The sequence below is a fragment of the Oreochromis niloticus genome, linkage group LG3, assembly GCF_001858045.2.
Source record: "Oreochromis niloticus isolate F11D_XX linkage group LG3, O_niloticus_UMD_NMBU, whole genome shotgun sequence".
Taxonomy (NCBI): domain Eukaryota; kingdom Metazoa; phylum Chordata; class Actinopteri; order Cichliformes; family Cichlidae; genus Oreochromis; species Oreochromis niloticus.
The window spans coordinates 24,829,318-24,842,679 of NC_031967.2; the positions used below are offsets into that span (position 1 = coordinate 24,829,318).

The following is a 13,362-nucleotide window of genomic DNA, read 5'->3' on the forward strand; positions in this document are numbered from 1 at the left end:
ACTCATTCATTTCACCACATCTGCTTTCTTTAAGGTTTTGAACTGAATATATTAAAAGCTTTGACTTTGACATATTTTTATAGAAGCCATTTGTCTTTGAAATTTTCAATCAGCTTTCAGAGGAACTGATAGGTTTATAGCTTAACCCTATTCGCTGGAACGTTGAAGGCAATGTAATTACACAGCAAGCAAGACACGAGTAGGCAACATTCTTTATGTTTCACGTGCACGGGAGAGAACTGGACAGGCGCCGTTCCTTCGCTTGACCCCAGTTGCTCTCGTCCGCTCTCCCGTAACACTGCTCTTTTATTGTGGTTACATGAATATGCATAGGTTCATTAACATATAACATCTTATATAGGTATACATGTGGACAAAGAATACCTTGTGTGTGTGTGTGTGTGTATGTGTGTGTGTGTGTGTGTGTGTGTGTGTGTGTGTGTGTGTGTGTATATGTGTGTATATGTGTGGGGTCAAAGTGTGACCCCGTGAAGACTCACCAAAGCTGGTGCCAGGAGTCTAGCGGTACATCTAAACAAAAGGCTCTTAGACTCAAACAGATATACGTGTGTTTGTTATACCATATATCAGCAAGAGAAGATACGACCTCTCCTAGGAGGTGTGTGATCTATGCCAGAACACTCTGAAGAGGAGTGAACACACTCCCCTCTTCATGCTACACAGAGTTGTTACAGACTATTAAGGATCAAACCTCCTATCACTACACAATCGATTATATACTTCTAAGCATATATGAGTAAATATTTCTAAGCATAAATGGCAATAAATAATACAAATCTAACAGGAACCAACACACAGAGTCAACTACAGCTTATTAAAATATTAAAGTTCTCGAGTACTAGGGCTGCAACGATACTGATCCGATACCGATACTTTGTACAAAAACTTAATGTTTTATTGTACACTGAAAAAAAGGGATTGGCCATCTCTTGGATTTATGTAAGCATCTTGTGTGTATTCAACACAATTGCCTCATGCTTTAAAGTTAAGTGTAACTATATAGTGTAGAAACTACATGATATGCAGAGAAGGTATATTAAATTGTTCATATCATGTTCGAGTGAAGTAAGTCAATAATATAGCAATGTTAAATCTCACGACACTGCACGTGATTTCATCTTGCGCGCTTTGGATCGTGGTTTGAGGAAGGCATCCATCTCAGTCAAGTCGAGCAGCCGCCTCTATTTTCGGTATACCGAAAGAAGGACTGTTGGGTTTATTAAAGTACAAAACCCCGCTGGAACACAAGACCAGTAACTGCACGACAAAACAAGGCAAGAAGGCGCTCTCTGTGTTTGTGGCTCACGAGGGAAGTCAGCCAAAGTTAAGGAAAAGATTCCTTCACCTGATCTCAGCTCACTTCGACTGATTCCTTTGCTGCAGCCCTTTTTATTGTCAGGAAGCAATCATTCATGAATATGCAATTACAAATACATGTGACATTCTTAAGCAGGCATATCTGAACAACATCAGTGTCTGTATTCTGTGTGTGTGGGTGTGTGTGTGTGTGGGTGCATGTGTGTGTGTCCAACCATACTATACATAGATATACAACCTTTCAATGAACTTCAACTGTGTGTATGAGGTATGCAGAAAAGCAGAACTAAGCATCTCGCTAAATGATAAGAACGGGAACTTGCAATAGGTCATGTCTCCATGTCACCCTCCATGCATGGTAAGGAGCAATGATTAACATGTGGTCATTTTTCATACATGTATTATGAAACACACAACCACATATTAGTTTGTTTGGTTTTTTAGACTTTTCACTACCAGTGAAATACAATAAAATTCATTGTGGCTCAAGAGTTGGCAGTTCATCTTGTAATCGAAAGGTTGCCGGTTCGAGCCCTGGCACCGACAGTCTCGGTCGCCTACTGGTTGCCTACTGCCTACTGGTGGTGGTCAGAGGGCCCGGTAGCGCAGTGTCCAGCAGCCTCGCCTCTGTCAGTGCGCCCCAGGGCAGCTGTGGCTGCAATGTAGCTTGCCATCACCAGTGTGTGACTGTGTGTGTGAATGACTGAATTATTCACACACACATTCAGGATGACTGAATTTAGTGTAAAGCGCTTTGGGGCCCATAGGGACTAAGTAAAGCACTATACAAATACAGGCCATTTACCATATTTAATATTAAGTAGAATTTTGATTACGTTCAATACGTTCAATAATCAGTTTACAATATTAAGTAAATGGAACAAAATTTTGGATTAACTGACCATCTATATTTCATTGACCAAGCATGTCAGTGTTATTTACTCATTTTTTTCATGTTTGTGTAACAACTAAAATTATTTGTTTCAACTTAATATGTTTAAACTTTAGGTATTCAATTGATCAAGTATATTGAACAGATTTGACTGGTTTCCAATCTACTCAATATTTTTAAGTGTAAAAGTGTTACACTTACACCACATCTTCTTGAGCTCTTCTCTGAGGCCTTGGGATTTCTCAAGCTTCTATGTTCCTTCTTCCTGATTTTGCTGTCATTTTGAACTGCTACATCTACCATACAGCTGTCTTCTTCTGTTTGTCTACCACCACTATGTCTGGTTGTTTAGCCACCACCATTTTGTCCGTCTGTATCTGGAAGTCCCACAGGATCTTAGCTCGGTCATTCTCCACCACCCTAAGGGGCATCTCCCAACTTGACCTCGGGACTTCCAGGCCGTACTCGGCACATATGTTTCTGTACACTATGCCGGCCACTTAGTTATGGTGTTCCATGTATGCCCTGCCTGCTAGCATCTTGCACCCTGCTGTTATGTGCTGGATTGTCTCAGAGGCATCTTTACACAGCCTACACCTGGAGTCTTGCCTGGTGTGGTAGACCACAGCCTCTATGGATCTTGTGCTCAGAGCTTGTTCCTGTGCTGCCATGATTAGGGCCTCTGTGCTGTCTTTCTGTCCAGCTTTGTCCAGCCGCTGGTAGGATTTCTGGATGTCAGCCACTTCCTCTATCTGCCGGTGGTACATATCATGCAGGGGTTTGTCCTTCCATGATGGTTCCTCCTCTTCCTCTTCTTTCTTGGGTTTCTGCTGGCCAATTTTTTTTGTTAATATAATTTTTTCTTTTTTTTGCCCGTCCTGTTCGGTACTTTAGCAATCAGAATTGTTGCCTGAAGGCCAGGAAAGATGCCCAATGGATTTATTTTTTCAAGTGGACAAAATATGCCAATGCCAAATTGTTCCACTTGGTTAATCTATTGTTTATTTATTTATTTTATTTTATTTTAAGTTATTACAATTTGGACAGACAATTATACGGAAAGGGAGAAAGAGAAAGAAAGGGAGAAATAAAACTTATTTAACACCTGTTAAAAGAAGAAAAGAGCAAACAAACACAATATCAATCTTTATTTCAATCTTTATTTATAAAGCACTTTTCATACAAAAAAAAACTGTAGCACAAAGTGCTTTAGATGGTTAAAAGCAGCCCACCCCACCCTCCCACTCATTCCCCACACTCTCATTAACAGAAAGGTCATGGATACACACATTCCCCCCCCCGCCCACACACACACACACACACACACACACACACACACACACACACACACACACACACACACACTTAAAGAGTAAAATTGGGCTGGGTACGCATTAGCCAAGTGAGGAAACACTATCACAGGGAGCTGTCTGCACCGGGAGCCGGTTACAGCCTCCAGGCTGGGCACGCAGCAGGAGGGAGGCAAAGAAGCCCCCCAGCCAGGCTGAGAGGATCCACAGAGCCCTAGCAGCCACGGTCGATCACAGCCCCGGTGCAGAGAGCCCCCTCCGAGGAAACACTGGAGATATGACCTAATAAGAATATAAACAGGATAAAAAGATAAAATAAATAAGAGTGGGATACAATATAAATATAAGTATAAACAGAGTAAGAAGATAAAAAATGAATAAGAATATAATCAATAAATATTAGGTAAAACTAAATTAATAATATAAATAGAATAACAGGATAGAATAAATAAGCATAAAATAAATAAACGTTAGTTAAAAGCTAAATTAAAAAGGTGGGTCTTGAGCCTGTTTTTAAAAACATGAACGTTCTCTGCGGCCCTGAGCTCCTCCGGCAGGCTGTTCCACAGACGAGGACCATACCATTGAAAAGCTGCCTCTCCGTGAGTATGTGTCCTGACTTTAGGGACAATCAAAAGGCCAGTACCAGAGGACCTCAGGGTCCGCGAGGGTTCATATGGTAAAAGCAGATCTGAAAGATAAGAAGGCCCAAGACCATTAAGACATTTAAAAACCAATAAAAGAACTTTAAAATCGATCCTGAAACACACGGGGAGCCAATGCAGCGATTGTAAAACCGGTGTAATGTGGGCCCGCCCTCTGGTCTTCGTCAGCACACGAGCTGCAGAGTTTTGCAAAAGTTGCAAAGCCCCCAGAGCATGAAGTTGGCGCGGAAGAGACCTGGGCCCAGACATCCACAGCGCCCCCCCACCAGAGTGCGAAAACCCAAGGAAGACCACTGGAGAGGCAACCGCACCATTGTCCCAGAAAGAGCTGAGGACAGCCTCAGACGTAGGGTCACCCAGCAACCACAGTGCAGAAGCCACAGACGGCCGCAGTGACAGGCCCGCAGGTCCTGTTGGCAGCCAGCCGCACCAGAGCAGACTGAGCCACGGTCCCAGAGCCCCGAGGACCGAGGGCACCCCACCCTCCCGGAAGGGGCCCAACCTGGCCACAGGTACCAGGCCCCACCAAGCAGCCGCCGGGAGTGAGTGAGTACGTACCTGAGCGCCCAGCCCTGGCACAAGCATACGTTCCCACCCTCATTCACACAAATACAAATACTCAGCACTCGCCCAATGTGGAGACAATCAGAAATGAACACTATACACCCATTCACACTCCCCAGACATACGCTATACTCCCAGGTCCAGGTATTGCAGCCCCCAGGGGGGCAATTAGCCCCCAGACCCAAGAGATGTTACCCCTTTCCCTGTGGTGGGGACAAGCAGACCACCCCCGGCCCGGCAGTTGCAGGGAGGCCCAGTGTCACAGACCCCGACCAGACTGCTTAGTCCTCCCAGTCCCCCTGCCCCAATGGTGTGCAGAGAACAGTGGTGTGAAGACCCCATACCTCACTCCAACCGCTTATATGTTGTGTTGCTCCATGCTGTTCTAAAGTGCATTAAAAACACCGGAAGAGCATGGTGCTTCCTGCCAGAAAGCAGTAGGTGTCAGCACGGCCCCTCCCGAAAACCCTCAATGTCTGTATGCATTTAAAATTGAGAGGTGGACACCGGCCCCAGAGGTTAGGTTGCCTGAGGTATTCACTGAGCACGCAGTCAGTTGGGGCCATCTTCCTGATGGATGTTCGTTGTTTCATCCTGGACTGTGCTGACACTCACCACTCCCTGGCCTCCTTCCTTCCACTTAGCATACAGCCTCAGGGTGCTGGACTTGGGGTGAAACCCTCCATGCATGGTAAGGAGCTTCCTCGTCTTGATGTCAGTGGCTTCTATCTCCTCCTTTGGCCAACTTATCACCCCAGCAGGGTACCTGATCATGGGCAGGGCGTAGGTGTTGATAGCCCGGATCTTGTTCTTACCGTTCAGCTGAGTCCTCAGGACTTGCCTGACCCTCTGCAGGTACTTGGTGGTTGCAGCTTTCCTGGCGGCCTCTTCATGGTTCCCATTTGCCTGTGCAATCCCCAGGTACTTGTAGCTGTCCTCTACGTCTGCAATGTTTCATTCTAGTAGTTCGATCCCCTCAGTTCTGGCTACCTTCCTGACAGGAGCTTCCATGTGGTACTGAGGCAGGTTATTGGTCGGTAGTTGGATGGGACTGGTCCCTTCTGGGGGTCCTTGAGGATCAGGACTGTCCGGCCTTCGTCTCTTGTCAACTAGCAGCTGGTTCATTTGTGCTGCCAGGCGCTCATGGATTGCAGTAGGCTTCTTCAGCCAGCAGGCGTGAACCATGTCAGGGCCTGGTGCTGTCCAACTCTTCATACTGGACACCCTTTCTTGGATATCTGCCACTGTGATGGTTACTGGACCCTGTTCAGGAATGTTGCTGTGGGCTGCCCTCAGATCCACTAGCCACTGAGCATTGCTGTTGTGGGTTGCGTCCTTCTCCCATATGCTCTTCCAGTATTGCTCCGTCTCCAGCCTTGGGGGTGCTGTTTTCATATTGTTCCCCTGCCACTAAGACTACACCGTAGCTGGTTCTGTGGAGAACAGCTGGTTTATTCTCCTGCCTTCGATCTCTCTGGTGTACCTCTTCAAGCGGCTGGCCAAGGCTGTGAGTCGTTGCTTTGCAGTTTCCAAGGCCTCAGGTATGGACAGCTTGCTGTACTTCTTAGGCACCTTCTTCATCGCACCTTTCTGCAGCTCTGATAGCTGGCTAACCTCCCTCCGTGCTGACTTGATCTTAGCCTCTAGTCTCCTTCTCCATGGGGGGTATTGCTCCTTGTGGCTGTTCAACTTGTAGCCAAGCATCTCACTGATCACTGCTGCCGTAGTGTAGATCAGCTTGTTAGTCTCGGTAATCGTGGTGGTAGGGTTGTCCGTAGTGCTGCATTCACATCATCTAGTCGACCTTCTGAGGGTACTTCACGTAGTCTTGGTAACCGGCTATGGGGGATCCAGGTTTCAAGCTTCGCCATGATCCTGTCTTTCAGGTCAGTTACTCTCACATTCACTGATCCTTCTGTCGCACTTGGGGCTTGGTACCCAATCTCGGGTGTTTTTTTTAAAGTAATTTTTATCATCCTTGATGTGGGTTGGAGATGCAATGACCTTAAAGCTGCAGGTAACCATCTTCACTGACCGCACCATCTGTGATGGAGGACTCATCCCTCCTGGTGTCCTGCAAGCAAACAATTGTATTTTTTAGAACACCAATCTGCTTTCTTCAAACATTATTTTCTGCATTTGCTATAGAACAGACCCCAATTTAGACAATCTCAGGCTCCCTCCCCACTGGAAAGGTGACATTCAATGTCCCATTTGTCAGTCTGGATAATTGTCGTTCAATTTGGGCCTAAAGAGATATGTGCTTAAAAAAAGGCCCACCTAATTTAAATGTAACCATTACATGCTTGTTAAAAGCCAACTTCCAATATGTAAAGTTTCTAATAAGAAAAAGGACCAGATAAAACATATGGCAGTGTTTATATGTAACATAGGCAACCCCAAAATGGTTCTTATTATTCAACTATGGGATTTAACTTAATTCTTTAGAAGGACAACTTAAATTACTTTATTTTCAACTATAAAGCCAACCTATCTTAAAAGTTTATTTTGTGACCCAGTAAAAGTAATATTAAAACTAAGTAGCTACCGCCATTGTTGGAAACTGGAATTGGCTGGGCCACGCTGTGAATTCTGGGATAGGTTGGGCCACGAAGGACGCATTTGGAGCAGACTCGAATGGAGACAGCCTTCATCGCCTGCCTGTTACATAATCGGCCTTCAAGTGCAACCCCCAAGGATGCACCCTATTTTGTGAGATTTCACAAAAGTTAATTTTAATTTTTTTTTCTCCAATGTCCCTTGCGGGGCTTCGTACACTTGGGGTTTGAGCTGCCAGCTTCGCACAGATATACAAATGTAAAATGCGTTCAAGCCCCAGTGTAAAATTGGGATATCTAGGCTTCCAGTGTATCCCTGCGTTTCTTTTTCTAAATAAACAGAACAATTCGTAACCCCTTTTACTAGAAAACACAAATTTACCAATTACAGACACTCAACAGTAGCCTATAAATGTCTTTGTATTAGGTTTTTTATATGGTTTTTGTAAGTGAGGTGTCGATCTTTTTTTTGCTTGGAAAAGTCAGCCAGGCAGCAGATGGGGGACACATTGGTTGCACTTCACTGTGGATCATCCTCTGCAGTGAGTATGTGCAAACTAATGTCTGTTTATTTTGAATATAGAAATCATCCAGGTAAAATGGAATAACACTTTGATAGTAATCTTACAATTCTCTAATGAAACCAGGCTAAGATTAATGTTAGCCTAATGAATAATCCTAAACATGTAATTAATAATTATCTGTTTTCTCGTAAAAGTGGTTATATGTTGTTTTGTTTATTTAGAAAAAAGAAACACGGGGAAACACTGGAAGCCAAGATGTCGCAGTTTTACACTAGGACATGAATTCATCTTACATTTGCAGATCTGTGCAAAGCCGGCAGCATGAAGTTAGTTTCAAATCTCCATGTGGGTATCAAGCGATTTGCCCACGTGTGTTAAAGGGTTTTTTTAAAAAAAGTAAAATTATTGGATTCATGATGTTGAACTTAATAAATCGTGCATAATTGATCAGTATTTATTCAGGTTTGGATTTACTCATTTGTAAAATAGATCTTTGTGTGGTCAGATTGCTTTGTATTTGTGTGTGAGTTATCCAGGCGCTCTCGAGTTTTTGAAAGTTACACACTTATTGTACACATCTGTAGATATTACTTTACACTTCTGGATTATGTTATACACATTTGCAACACTTTTAAGGCAAATTACTCTCCATACCAATATTTATAAACAACCCAGGAGTCCTGTAATATGGTCTGAACACACAAAGTTAAAAAATAAAAAAAATATTTAACAGGAAAACAGGATTGATTGAAGAGTTGAAAATCCGAAGCAGCCAATACGCAAGTATCCTCAGATCACCTGTATATCAAAGATGTGAGACTCTGCCTCGTACCTCTTTTCCCAAATTGCAAATCACTTCACAGCTGTACTAAGGGTAATGTATGAGGCAGTTATGCCTCATGTGAGCCCAGCATTTTTTTCCTAATTGGATATTTATTTATTTTCCTGTGAACAGTTCCCAGTAAGCCCACTGTGACCCTGCAGCCATCCTGGACTCAGATATACAGCGGTGAGACAGTCACTGTCAGATGTGAGATTCAGGGAGGTGAAGGAGCTCAGTGGAAATATGAATGGAGAGCAGCCAAGTTAAACACACCTCCAACATCCAATGAATACAGAATCATCAGAGCTACTGAGTCTGACAGTGGAGGATACAGCTGCCAGGGCAGAAGGGACTATTTCTTCTCAGAGTGGAGTGATATCATCACACTGACTGTATCATGTAAGTTGGAGATCTTTCATCTATAATAGTTAAAAAAAAATGCTTCTTTTTGATACAACTTTGTAGCTGTCTTAGTGATGCTCAGTAAATAGTTTTTGCTTTCAGTTGGCAAAGATCTTAAACATACTTTTTTCATTTTTTTTGAATAAACTTAAATGTTTTTTTTTTTTTTCCTTTTCTGGTGTTGCTGCACACGTGGATTACAGAAACTTGCAGAAACTGTATTATGATGTAGTTAGTTCAGGTCTTACTCTCTAATGCCAAGGAGACACACAAGTTTGTAAATGTGATAACTAAAGAATGAAGCGACATGGGAGTTTGAAATTGATACCATAGGTGGTGTTACGACCCCCTCTGCTAGGCGTCAGGGGAGGAGTAACATACACAAGCCCCCACACAAACTGAGTAAAGTAAAAGGGTTTTAATTTCAAACTTTAAACCAAAAACCGACAGGGCTGTTCAACAGACCACTGGGCAAACAATTATTACATAACGAAGAAAACAGTCAGGCGTAAAAGCTAAGGGTAACTAAGGCAAGCCAGCATCACAAAACTCTAATGAAACTAAGTTCAGCTGTATGTCAGGTTTAAACAGAGCAACACAGCAAACAGGTTTTAACAAACGAGCTTCACATGCAAAGCAGAGGAGGAGGCCACTGCGTGCTCACTTCAGAGCAACAGTTCCCCATAGTGTGAAGGATCTTCAGCCTTTTATACTCCCAGGTGCAGACAATCAGCCAGTCAATTGGTCTTGGAGTGGTCATGGGATCTCCAGGCAGCCAATCGTCCGCGAGGTCTGGCACACTGCGATTTGCATAAAAGAAGGCTGGCCCGGGCCTCCCAGTAACCAATCACCCACAAGTCATGGCACACACGGATTTGCATGAACACAAATAGGCAGTCTCACTCCCTCCGAGGCCCAGGGCCGTAACAGGTGGGTCTACTGGCAGGAATCCATTGTGTGATGTTTACATCTTCCCTTCTGGGAACGCTGGCATCCTCCCACAGTTAAAACAAGTTTTACAAGTACACAAATCCAGAAATGTTGATTTTCACTATTCTTCTCACTGTTAAAGAAAAACCTTAGAATTAGAAAATGTTCATGTCTCTGCAGTAGAAGATATGCTTCTTCTAGAGTCTGATCAGTAAATTATTCCATACTTATATAACAATATAATATTTACTATCATTTCAACAAATATATCTCTAAAACAATGAATTAAATATTAAAGATTCACAGTGCAGCTTACACTGATATAAGAGCCTTGTGTGAGTCTGGCTGTGAGTGACACTCTGGTAAACCCATGATGGAATTGCAGGTGTAGAAACAGGAAATCCTTTGCTCTTTTCCAGTGAAATAGACAAATCAGAGTCTCACAGTAAGGTTTCTGCTGAGGAGGAAGATGAGAGTTTGCTACACAGAGTATAGTCAGTCAGTTTAGATTAACTTCTTTTTTTAAAAAAAATTTGGGTCTAAAACACAATACAAGGTGAATTCATGTTTCTAAATTTCATTGAGGACCAAACAGAAAGACATTTGTTTAACCTGTTTGACATTATGATGTTCATATGGGAAATTCTTGACTTGAATTATAAGCAGTGTTGGGTAAGTTACTTTAAATTAGTAACTTAGTTACATTACTAGTTACTTCTCTAAAAAAGTAACTCAGTTACTTCAAGTTACTCGTTACTTTCAAAGTAACTAGTTACTAGGGAAAGTAACTTTGGTTTTACTCAGAATTCTCTTGTTAATGTGTTGCTTCCGTAACTGGATACCCAGCAAGATTGTCAGTCTTCTAGCTTGCTTACTTGCCACAAGTGCACTGTGCCACCTACCAATAGAAAGGAAAAAATAATGTGCACATTTCCACGAGAGAAATCCCACGCCTGGACCGTCGTTGACCGCCGCCATGATTCTAGCCTGCTTTTTACATCCAACACAAAAACTGCAGTCGTGGTGCTTTTGACTCATCCATGTCACCTAAAAGGTAAACCTGTTTCTCCATCACCTGTTCAGCTCTGATGATTCAGTAAGGACATCTCCTGGTTTCATCTGCATGTTTCCCTTCACCAGATAACCAAACCGATATCATGACCAGCAGCTTTACAGCTGTGGCTCCAGCAAACATCAGCTGATACTAGAAATTAATATTAAATAAATTCTAACAACAGCTGATCAAGCTTAAACGTGCTGCTGTTGTTTAACGCGACATCCGCTGGTTTCCTCTTTCTGGTGCAAAGTGGGCGATAAATAAACAAGAGAGAAAAGCCGATCAGCTGATCATTGATCAGTTTCATGATTGAAGTAGAAACGGGAGAGGAGAGAATGAGAGAAGAAGAGGCAGCTGTGCAGCTTCAGCTTTGTGTCTTTTTCATTGTAGCTGAAGTCCGGAACAAACTGTGTTCCTTTTCACCTCAGTACGAAACGCGTAATATTTTCTCTGAATACGAGACGATTCTGTTTTTTACGGGACGGTTGGCAACTCTAATAATTAACCGTATGAACAAAATAAAGTTCAACATCAGTAACATAGCACCCACACAGCTGTATAGAAACTCCGTCATGCTAGCTAGTACGCAGTACGAAAATGTCAGCATACCGAAAATAAACTCCACCTAAACTTGGTTTATATCTGACTCCGATAGACTGCAGGTCATAACTTCTTACCTGAAGTTCAGTTCACCTGACACGCGGACCGGCGGCCACTTCGGGTCTCTCCTCTTGCCTCCCTTTTCCTTCATCCACCTGCTGGCTTCCACCACTTGCTAATGTTATTGAATCTGTGGAAGCTCCGCGATAGCTACCACACGAAGTAACGAGTAACGAGCCTATCTAAATCCCAGTAACGAGTAACGCGTTCCTGGTTTTGGCATAATAACTAGTTACCGTGCTCGTTACCACAATAATAACGTAGTTACTGTAACGCGTTACTTAATAACGCGTTAGTCCCAACACTGATTATAAGTGGGAAACAAACAGCATGATAAAAGCTCCAAATCAAAATGAATACAGGATTAGATCTGCTTCATCATCCAACAGTGGAAACTATCGCTGTAAGGGCAGAATGAAAAGTTCACAGCATCAAACAACAGAGTGGAGTGATTCAGTCACACTGACAGTTTCTGACAGTAAGTAGAGTCATAGTTCATTTAACCTGGAAATAGAAACAGTTTGTAAAAATGTGTTTTTATTAGTACATGTTGAGATATTTGACATGTTTAGATAGTCTCACTCTTAAAGTTCATCATAAATATTTGTGAGTCAACATTTTAGTGACGTTGAATTCAGAGTTAAGAGACGAAACATTGAGAGAAAATCTTTGTTGAACAGATAAACCCCGTCCTGTCCTCACTGTGTCTCCATCATGGCTGAGTCCTGGAGCCTCAGTAACTCTGAACTGTGAGGTTGAACATCCGTCTGCAGGATGGAGCTTCTACTGGTATAAAGCTGTTCCTGATCTATCAGAGGAATCCTCCAGTTATGAGCTGCTACCTGATGGCAGTGGGACTGCACAGGACTCCTACATCATTCATGGACAGACACACACAGCAGGATATGTGTGCAGAGCTGGAAGAGGAGACCCAGAGTATCACACTGATCACAGTCAACCAAAGTTTGTCTGGTCTGCAGGTGAGAGATTTTGTCTTTCCTCTCTTGTCATTTACCAGTGACAAGGATAAAATGAGATTTGAAGCCCATATTGGCAGATGACTGGTACTTTTATGTTTTCTAATTAGGTATTTCCTAATTATAACCTCTTCTCCACCATGGAAACATGGGGGGGGGGGGGGGGGGGGGGGGCAGATTACACATGAGGGAGTAAAATGAGGAGATTATTTTGAAAAGAAGAGGACACAGACAGGCCCAAAGAAACAAACATCCACTCATCTGTTGACTTCCTTAACTATAATTCAGGGTTGTGGGGAACACTGAGTCTATCCCAGCTGTCTTGAATGCTTGGAAAGAAGGAAACAGTTACCTTCTTTTCAAGTGCTCATGACTACGATGACCTGCGAATGACTGAGAACCCACAGACATATCTCAGCTGTCACAGGGTGGTGAGAAATGGGGCCCAAGAAATGAACAACAAACTAAAAAAGAAGAAAAAGACTGAGTCAGAGAGGAAAAGAAAATACTGGTAGAAAAGAGGATAAATAGATGAACACACAGACTGAGTGTTAACGTGTGACAAGAAATAAAGTTTTGGAGACATGCAGAGGTTTAGAAGAAGTTTTACAATATTCACTTTTTCAGATGTTCATTCAGCAGCGTCTCTCACAGTGAGTCCT

At 42.9% G+C, this 13,362-nt stretch overlaps 1 protein-coding gene across 1 annotated transcript in view; it reads left to right on the forward strand.

Annotated features, from left to right (window-relative positions):
- Positions 1-13,362, forward strand: part of LOC109194482 (B-cell receptor CD22) — a 477,380-nt gene that overhangs the window by 184,079 nt on the left and 279,939 nt on the right. The window lies entirely within an intron of this gene.